The sequence below is a fragment of the Silene latifolia genome, chromosome X (assembly GCF_048544455.1).
Source record: "Silene latifolia isolate original U9 population chromosome X, ASM4854445v1, whole genome shotgun sequence".
Lineage (NCBI taxonomy): Eukaryota > Viridiplantae > Streptophyta > Magnoliopsida > Caryophyllales > Caryophyllaceae > Silene > Silene latifolia.
Window position 1 is genome coordinate 294,181,055 of NC_133537.1, and position 11,200 is coordinate 294,192,254.

Consider the following 11,200-nt stretch of genomic DNA (forward strand, 5'->3'; position numbering starts at 1 on the left):
TTATAAATCAAGCTTACTACACCGGCATCAAGACGGTGATCAAAATGAGGCACTTCTTCGTCTTCCCATGATTTCCGTACAGTAATAATACAATACGGAACAAACCTTCTCAGCAAATGAGCGTCCTCAGCATTGGCAACCCATAAGTAAGACCCGGCGTGTACATAATGATCCTTAGGATCGTCGGCATAAAAGTCACGTTTGCCCTTTTGATGGTCACATGATGCATACCTTGCAGCGAGTTGTTTTGCTTGGCAAAACTCGTCAAGATCATCCCCTCAAAACTCGATCAGAGCATATCAAAGAAACCCACGACTCAAAATCCAAGCCGGGTGGATTGCCCTAACATTTGAAAACCCATTCTCAATAAGGATGTCCCTCAACGGGGTAAGGCTCTTAGAAGCTAGCTTCCCAGCAGTATCGCGTGTGACTGGGAGATTGTGAATTGTGCACGTAATCGGATTGGTATAGCGGGTTACCGATTACTGAGGAGGTGTGACTGCGGATGATAAAGACGACGCCATTTTAATTATGATATGTATGTATATGTATATTATTTAAAAAGTGAATTAGATAGGTTATTAATAATAAAGTGATTCTTATTATTACTGCAAATGTGATGCTATTTATAATATAAAGCTATAATTAATTAGATTAATTTCATCCATACGTTACATTCAAACTTGTACTAATTGTGCATGCATGCATGAGGTGAATAATGGTCAAGCAACCAATAATAATAGGACATGTATTGGTAAAGTCACAAACTTTTCAGTTTTCACATTGGATCTGTGTTTACAACGGTTTTAAGAAAAATCGTTGTTTATTGGTATAATATTACAACGGCTTTAAAATAACCGTTGTTGATATATGTAATATGATAACGTTTTCACAAAGAACCATTATCATTTTGTGTTATACATATGGTCAAACAATCAATACGGCAACTTTGAATCAGAAAAAAGTAAAAATTACAGGGCATGCATTAGTCAAATCACAAACACTGGAAAATCACAAATAATTAAATTGATGATATGATCATATTGTTTGATAATTTTGTTTAAAACGGGTTTTGTCCAACCGTTGTGTTTTTACTCATTGGAAAACGGTTTTTTGGATAACCGTTGTTAGATTATATATTTAACACGGTACAGTTAACCGATTCTTATTTAACTTGTACCGTTTCCACTTTCCAATTCTTGACTTGTTAAGTTTCCAATTCTTATCTTATTATACCGATTCTAATTCTTATTATCTTATTATACCGTTTCCAATACAACCCAAACTCATATATATATATATATATATATATATATATATATATATATATATATATATATATATATATATATATATATAAATGGGATCAAGTGAGTCCCTTAGTATAGGTGAGTCCCATGAGTCCTAATATAAGCCATTTGATCTAAAAAAATGAATGGCTAGGATTAGAATCAAATAAAATACTGGCATATAAAAGACTACAAAGCCTAAAAACTCACTCCCTCCCATTTCATTTCCTCTCTTCATTTCTTCTCTCTAAACACTCCCTCCCTCTCTCTAAACCCTAAAGCTTTCTCCAGTCATCACCACTTCTCCTCTTCCCTTTGGCGGCACCACCACCGGAGCCTCCCCACCACCGTCCGCCTCCTCTCTTTCCCGCCGCCCTTTGCATCTTCTCTATTCCCGCCGCCTCATATCTCGCCTCCTCCCTCGGCCTCCACCCGACACAACCGCTTCACCATTCTGCCGCCTCTTTTTTTTTGTTTTTTTTTTTCTAGATCTGAGAAATAGAGTGATTGTTGGTTGTTGTTTGCATGTGTGGGGCTGGTGGGAGTGGTGATGCCGTGGGGAGGTGGTGGGTCAGGCCGCCGCCTCCATTCTCGCTCTTTTTTTTTTTTCGAAAATTTTTCTTTTTTTTCTCTTTTGTTTCAAAAATTTCAGATTTACAAATAAATGTATGAGATCTTTCATTTATTTTCGAAAATTTACTAATTTTTTTATCTTTTGTGTCAAAAAATTTAGATCTTTAATTAAAAATATGAGATGTTTCATATTTAATCGAAAATTTAATTAAAAATGACCAATATGGCGACGGGGAAGGTGATGCGGCGGGACGGGTGGTCATGTTGTGGCCTTCTCTTTTTTTTCATATTGGTGGTGCGTGGTGGCGGTTGTTGCAGGTGGTACGACATGGTCGCTGGTGGTTAGATCAATCGTTGATGGTGGTGGTTGGTTTGGTTGTTGTGCAGGTGGCCGCGGGTCATTTTGGTGGTAATGATGGGTGATGTGGATTAAAGTTTCAAAGATATGGAATAAAGTTTCACTGATATTGACTAAAGTTTCACTTGACCCGCACTAAAATTTATTTCACGTATAGTAGTTTAAAGTTTCACATGACTTGGACTAAAGTTTCACCTAACATGACTAAAGTTTCATTCCTAAGAGAATAAAGTTTCATAGACCGTTAAAATTACATTTCATAAATTTAAATTAGTATAAAGTTACAATCCTAAAAAAATAAAGTTTCAAAAATTATAACTAAAGTTACAATTGTAAAACATTAAAGTTAGTTCATAAAATGACGATATTTACAAAAAATTTATAAACCAGTAAAATTAATTAAATTCAAATTTTTATATTTTATACTGTCTAAAAAAAATAAAGTTTCAATTTTTAGCATTAAAGATTCAGTCGTAAAACATTAAAGTTATATTTCTAAATCAGTAAAATTAAAAAAAAATCAAATTTTTATATTAGAAATTATTTAAAATAATTAAAGTTTTAATTTTTAGCATTAAAGTTTCAGTCGTAAAACATTAAAGTTACATTTATAAATCAGTAAAATTAAAAAACTCAAATTTTTATAATAGAAATTGTTTAAAAAAATTAAAGTTTTAATTTTTAGCATTAAAGTTTCAGTCGTAAAACATTAAAGTTACATTTATAAATTAGTAAAATTTAAAAAATTCAAATTTTTATATTAGAAATTAGCTAAAAAAATTAAACTTTCAATTTTTAGAATTAAAATTTCACTCATAAAACATTAAAGTTACATTTATAAATCATTAAAATAAAATTTTATAATATAAATTTAAATTTTTATTTATATAATGACTTTAAATATTAAAGTTATAATTCTAAAGAATTAAAGTTATACTCATAAATTAAAGTTTCAATTATAAAACATTAAAGTTTTCATCTTAGAGTTTTAAAATCTCAACCATCAATCATAGAAGATCAATGGTTAGGATTGGGACTTAGTGGACTCACCATTTTAGGTGGACTCATTTGAACTCCTCTCTCTCTCTCTCTCTCTCTCTCTCTCTCTCTATATATATATATATATATATATATATATATAGAGAGAGAGAGAGAGAGAGAGAGAGAGAGAGAGAGAGAGAGTTAGGTTCTTGTGAGTTTTGTTTCTTATGATGAGTCGCGAGTTTTGTGCTTGAAAATCTCAGCCACTAGATTATACTCCCCCCATACCACACCAATGGTAACATTGAGAATCTTGCCACTATTCATGATCGTAGGGAATCTTCGATATTATTCTTAATCTATAAGACAAAATATAGTCATGTGAGATCTTGTTTGATTTATCGTCATGAATGCTATAAGAATATCAAATTTTTATAATTTTTAATAATGTGTAACTAAAGATATTCACGTTGCAAAACGTGTCTCGGCAAGTGTGAAAAAATCAATGTTACCATTGGTGTGGTATGGAGGGAGTATTAGAGATGAATGGTCATGATCTAATCTTACCTGTCATACAAAATCACTGTCATTTACTTATTTTCTCTTTTTTCTAGTGCTACTCTTTTTTTTTATTTTAATTTTTTTATCTCCTTTTTTTTAACCTCGTGTTATTATGCTTTTTTTTACAACTTTGATTTTTTTTCTCTTATGTTTTTTTCTCTAATTTTCTCATTATGTTACCTTTTTTCTTTTTCTTTTTGCACTAGATTTTTTTTTACTTGAATTATTTTTAATCTTATTTTTTTTACCTCGTGTTATTATGATGTTATTGTGCTTTTTTTTTACTTTGATTTTTTTCTCTTTTTTTTTACCACATGTTATTGTGCTGTTATTGTTATTCCGCTGTTATTGTAATGTTATTCTGCTGTTACTTTGATTTTTTTTACGACTTTGATTTTTTTTTCCTTTTTTTTACCATGTGTTATTGTGTTGTTATTCTACTGTTATTCTGTTGTTATTGTGATGTGATTCCGGTGTCACTTTGATTTTTTTACTACTTTGATTTTTTTTACTACTTTGATTTTTTTTACTCTTTTTTTTACCGCATGTTATTGTACTGTTATTCTGGTTGTATTGTTATTCTGGTGTTATTGTGATGTTATCCCGGTGTCACTTTGATTTTTTTACTCTTTTTTTTACCACGTGTTATTGTGCTGTTATTATGGTGGTATTGTTATTCTGGTGTTATTGTGATGTTATTCCGGTGTCACTTTGATTTTTTTTACTACTTTTGATTTTTTTTACTCTTTTTTTACCCGTATTATTGTGCTGTTATTCTGGTGGTATTGTTATTCTGATGTTATTGTGATGTTATTCCGGTGTCACTTTGATTTTTTACTACTTTGATTTTTTTACTACTTTAATTTTTTTACTCTTTTTTTACCGCATGTTATTGTGCTGTTATTCTGGTGGTATTGTTATTCTGGTGTTACTGTGATGTTATTCCGGTGTCACTTTGATTTTTTTTACTACTTTGATTTTTTTACTCTTTTTTTACCGCATGTTATTGTGCTGTTATTCTGGTGGTATTGTTATTCTGGTGTTATTGTGATGTTATTCCGGTGTCATTTAGATTTTTTTACTACTTTGATTTTTTTACTCTTTTACACCACGTGTTATTGTGTTGTTATTCTGGTGGTATTGTTATTCTAGTTTTAGTGTGGTATTACTCTAATGTTATTGTAGTGTTGTTGTGGTTTTATTATATTATTAATGTTGTGTTATTCCGGTGTTTATAACGGATGAAAAATAAGAAAAGTACATTGCAAAAAACAAAAACAACAAATTAGCGCAACAAAAATGATGAAATAGAAAACAAGTGGAGCATTAATCATTTCAAATACTGGTTAATATTTGAATGTGATTGGAGTTTTACTACTGTCCATCCGCAAAACAAGATAAAGTGGATTATTAGACCTGCACAAACTGCAGCATTCTCTCATTGCTTAGATTTAAGCGATATCTATAGTCTCAACATATGAATAGAAGCGAAGCTAAATAGTATGCATGCTTATGCGGATCAAAAGCATGTTTTACAAGAAAATCCATCCTAAAGTTCCCCGCCATTTCGAGCAGCCCAATAGCTCGGCTTTAGTTTCCAGCCACAAATCATGCCCAGAGCACAACCAATTGCCCACTATTTCGCTGTTGCTCCATCACCACGCACCAAGCATCGTCGGGTCGCCGAAACCAAATTTCTAAGTTGACGAGAACAACTACTTGTTTGCTGCCCCAGAAATTTAAACCCAATGCTAAATTCAAGCCCGACATCATCTATGCTTCTCACCGCAATTGTTATCGAGTAAAGACGACCACCTGTGGCGTCTTCGTACCACCAGTCTTTGTGTTTATTCCTGCGCTATAACCGAGCTGTTGAGGAGATTACCCCCCTCCCCCGCTCTTTCATCTAAGCTGTCTGCCATACGCGTAGTAATTAATCAATAACGGATGGTGACTTAAATGTATTATCCGATCCTTTATACAATTACCACATTAATACTTAAATGTATTATCCGATCCTTTATAAACATATAAGCTGAGCAACGCTTTGTAATGGTGAACGATGGTGACTCAACGCCTTTAGTCTCACCGACTCCGATCATCAAACCTAATTCCGTCGACATTGAAACCGGTACTTCTGATCAGATGAAATGTCGTATTTGTCTTGACTCCGACGGTATATCTTTCTTTCTTTTTCGAATCCCCCAATTTTTTTAAAATTGCAATTATAGATCATAATAGTATTTTCCAGTAATTTAGGATTTCTTTGGGTTTAGAGAAGGTGTTAAGATAGAGGAGCGTATGATTGTTCTGATATACGGAGTATATTCAAGATTTCAGGAGTGTTTTTTTTGTTACTGTTAGACTCAATCCAGCCGTCTATTTATTCACATCCAAAATTCAATGGTCTAGATTTTCCAAACTCACAACTCACCATAAGAACCAAACTCACGAGATCCCGCCTCTCTCTCTCTCTCTCTCTCTCTCTCTCTCTCTCTATATATATATATATATATATATATATATATATATATATATATATATATATATATATATATATATATATATATATATATGTATGTTTTTCATTCGTTTTCATTATTATAAGTAGAAAGTTAGTCCCTTTCTCTTTAAAAAAAAGGTTAGTCCTCCATTATTTTTCCACATCGATTATGTCATCAAATTCATCAACTTATAGTGGTTAATAATATTCATTCGCTGATGATGATGGTGAAGCATCATATGAACCTCTTGCAGGACCCCTGAGTAGAATTATATACGCTAAACCCTTTACGTGCATCATTCACAATCTCCCGTACACAGAGGACGGGCATGGAAAAGTTATACTCTCGTATAGCCTTGACTGGTTAATAGGTTTGATTCGGTTAGCCGGATTGAATTTGGTTCAAACTATCTACCCTGACAATTATGTGCATGATGGCTTCGGGCGGTGCGCCCTCATCGAGTTTGGCAGGGGTGAGGTGCGGGAATGCTTTCGTCAGGCTCGCAAACTTGAGCGAGCATTCTATAACAATGACTCTTCGAGACTATGGTTTGATCATGATGATCAGCGGGTAGGCCCATATTTATGGGTTGCGAATGAATCTGACCGTCTCATACTACTTTCGATTCTGCACCGTGAAGGTCGCAGTGCCGAGCAGAGGACAGTGTCGTTGAAATGGGAAAACGACTCTGTGGATTGGGCTAAAGGTGAAAGAGACATATATGGTGATATTGTCTCTGAATTCAAGAGGATGGTGTAACAAAAAAATATACTCCCTTCATTCAACTTCATATTACACATTTACTTTTTCACGTTTGTCAACGCTTGTTTTACGCGATAAATATCTTTAGCTACGTATTTGCAAAAATTATAAAAGTAAGATATTTTTAATGTACTCCTAAAGACAAATCAAACAAGATCCCACATGAATATATTTTCACTTACGTATTGAGAGAAAATCTGAATTGAAGACTCACTTGTGAATAATGTACAAAATAGAAATGTGTTGTGTAGAGTTGAATGGAGGGAGTATATGGTGATATTGTCTCTGAATTCTAGAGGATGGGGTAACAAAAAACGTAACAAAAAAACATAAATAATTAAACTTTAATTTAAAGAACCACCTTAATCCAAATACAACTTATAATGCCAGAGAATAATTAAAGACTTAATTATTTTTTTGAAAGGGAATTAAAGACTTAATTATTAGAATCTGATGAAGTATTAGGATACTCTTCATGAATTTCGGTATAGAGCAAGTCGTAGATCGGCCCTTCATTATCACCGGGAAGCGCAGGTGGAATGACCTCTTTCTCCCATAACATAGGTACGGTGGCAAGATTGTGATACCTCCTGTAATGTCTCAGCAGATGATGATCAACCTGGGTCACAACCCATAGATAAGGGCCCTTTTGTCTATCATCCGAATAGAAGTCCTCTTTCCCCGCATCTTTCCCCGCAAATCTAGCTTCTAATTTTCTTGCCTGACGAAAACTATCAGGGCAGTTGGCTTCGTCAAATTCGATAAAGGTGAAGCCTATAAAACCTTGCTTGTTTGTCGACACAAGGTACACTTTTTTAACCGCAGTCATGAAGCATTGGCGTCAACCACCCAAAATCAAGGTTTAAATCCTTTCCATTCTCATCATAATGAACCAAGAGATTATGGAGAATGCAAGAAGGCTGTGCATAACGAGAACGTGATTGTAGCTTCAATACACCAGCCATATTTTAATTAGAGAGAAATTTAGAGAGAAATTAAAGAGTAAATGTTTGATAATTTTGATTTTAACCTAAAACATTATGAAGACATATTTATAGAATTATTTTGGTCAAATTGAATATTATTAGTCAAATTCAATATTTATTAAAGTTCTGATAAAGTTTTGCATGCAGTGATCAAATTGAGAAATCTAATCAAATTGTGACAACGATTGAATTGAAAAACCGTTCTTTCAGAATAGAAAATGACAACGGTTACAAGAAACCCGTAACTATAACATAACAATGTGTACCACAAACCGTTGCTGGTGTTAATTTAGTCACGGTTTTCGAAATGCCGTTTTCTTAAACTGGTAACGGTTGTCTAACAACCGTTGATAAGAGTGATTCTATAACGAGTTTTTGGAAACCGTTAAGCGATTTTGATAACGGTTTGTTAAACAACCATTGTCACATTATAATAACCATGGTTTTCGAGGGAAACCGTTATTCTTATTAGCGTGGTATAGGTTTCCGCCAATATTTGAAAAACGGTAATCTAAGTGTCGTTATTATATGCATTAAACCGTTGTGATACGCTCGTTATTGATGGCCAGATTTGGCGTAGTGAATTCACATAATTCTCCTTCTCAACTATAGCAAATGCTAAAGGAAAAAGTTGATCATTTGCATCAACGCCCATAGCAATCAACAACACACCACTGTACTTCCCCTATATATTAGTTCCATCTATAGTTATAGTTGGTTTACAATGTGAAAAACCTCTAATTGATGGACCAAAAGCCCAAAAAACACGATCAAATTGTTCAATGTTGTTATGGTTGGTTGGTTTACTAACAAGATGAACTTGGGTACCCGGATTTGCTTCTTTTAAAGCCTCTAAGTATCTTGGAATATATTGGTAAGACACCTCTCAATCACCATAGAGATCTGCAATAGCTTTTTGTTTTGCACCCCAAGCTTATGCATAAGAAAAAGTAAAGTTAAATTCTTTTGTCATAGCCGCTCTTAACAACTTCACCTTCACACCCCAATCCGCTTCAACAAGGTGTTTTATAGCATTGCTAATAAACTCTCATTTTAAATTTTGATGGTCCATGGATGATTTGTGAACAACACATGATGATTCATGGGGGCCTTTGTAAGTCACAGTTGTAAATGTTTCAGAGGCAATACTTTTTAGAGTGGCTTTTAAATATCATTTGCAAGGTACCGGTGTTCTCGCACATTTATATGTAACGGTGTGGAGTTTAGATTCGGTGGTTCTACCGACTTGGTTTCTTTGAACATTGTAGCATGTCACAATTCGTCGTAATATTTTTTAGCTACCAAACTCTTGACCCACCATAAACTCTCCACCGCTCTTATGCGCAACTTGATTCAATCTATACCAACTATTTACTTGTTCTTCATATACTACATGAACCTTAATAAATTAGGTATTATGAACACTTAAAGAGACAAGGTCTAAACGATTATCATCATCATCATTAACATCAACCAACAACTCATCCTCCTCTTCAACATTCCCCTCCACCTCATCCTCTTCAATATTACAATCCAATTTCGCTTCATCGACATTATTTGTGCCCAATGACACACACCAACTAGGATGCTCATTTTGGCTTAACATGTTTTTGAATGAAAAATTAGGAGAGTTTAATGTGGGTTGGACAATTTCATTTGATGGTTCAAAGGGCTTTAATTCAAGAAACTAATCCATAGAAGCGGCTTTTGATTGACACACACTTGCCCACAAAGTCCTCATAGCACGGTCATTATACAACGATAACACTTTGTAACCTCTCACACTTGGAAATTTCATCCTCAAAATTAGTTCAAACTTAGTGCTATCAACTTCTATAGCCTCATAAATTTCGTTTTTAAGTTCAGTCAAGGTCATATTACTATTGGCAATAACAAAAGTTTCACAACCACCTTTATATACTACATTTTCACTATCTACAACAATTTCTCCATTCCACCAACAAGTCAAGGGGAAATTATTAATTTCCATTACTACAAATTCACTATTTCACTATTAAACTAACTAGAAGCTACTAAATTAGACAAACAACTATATAAAAAATACAATAAACAACAATGACAAAAGCTTTAATAATTAGTACCTTATTATGATGATATTGGATGAAAAGATATTGATTAGGAACTAATTAATTAAGATTTAGATGGAATGATAATGGAAAATCAAGGGTAACGGGTTTTAGGGTTTGGGTAAATTTGGGGTTTTTTTTGTTTTTATGTTGAGTGAAAGAGTGAGAGTGATGCGGGTCCTTTATTTTTATATATAAATGAGAGTGAATCGCTGGCATAGATAGCGGTTTTCTTTAAAAAAATGTGTTGTGTTTATATATGAGCTTCTGTCTCATTCAGGTGTGTTTTCTTTTAAAGAGTGAGTAAGCCGCTGGCAAGGGTAAAGGCTTTGTGCCAAAACCTATAAGCCGCTGGCAAAGGTGGAGGCTTTTTTAAAAAATCTGAAGAAAAAAAATTGTGATGACGTGGACCCAACCCGATACCCGTATGACTCGACCTGTATTCTAACCCAATCCATATGACCCCGACCCGATACCTTGACCCGCCCATCCCGTTTGACAGGTCAATATACAGGGTCACAGAGAATGAAGGTTAGAGGGAGTGTGGACGTTGGAGACTGATGACGACTAGCTTTTGATCATAGTAAGTCTTAGCTAAGAGACCGAGAATTAGTTATGTTATATTGGAAAGTGATATTTTATTGTAATTACTACTAGAGTTAATAGATGAGGTGATGGAGGGAATATTACTCTCTGTTAGTTTTTTTTTTTTTTTTTTTTTTTTTTTTTTTAGAATCTATTACCTTACTAATATTACCTTCATACCAAACAAGCTCTTATATTGGTTGGAATTGTTAATGAATTGGACGTCTTAACTCTCAAGAAGTCATTTCTCTTCGTATCTTTTCTGCATTTCATTCCCTTTCTCCAGTTAACAAACGCCCCCTTAGTACAACCTAATATGCTATGCCAACATCTATTAATTGGCACGTGCATACGACTATATGAGCATTAGATTAAATCTAGTATCTTGCTACTTGTCATAAAATAAAAGATGGGCTTTTTTACATTGTAACCTCGTATTTTTTTTAAATTCTACGTGGTTCTCCTCGTATTTCCAAATTATTACTGATACCCCTAAACTTAATGAAAATCTCTC

At 33.7% G+C, this 11,200-nt stretch overlaps 1 long non-coding RNA gene across 1 annotated transcript; it reads right to left on the reverse strand.

Annotated features, from left to right (window-relative positions):
• Nucleotides 1-7,358: 7,358 nt before the first annotated feature.
• On the reverse strand, nt 7,359-10,354 carry LOC141621870 (uncharacterized). The gene is made up of 2 exons (XR_012532747.1): nt 10,117-10,354; nt 7,359-7,975 (listed from the first exon to the last, which is right to left on the reverse strand). It is a non-coding gene; the product is annotated as an uncharacterized LOC141621870 (long non-coding RNA).
• Between the last annotated feature and the right edge of the window lie 846 nt (nt 10,355-11,200).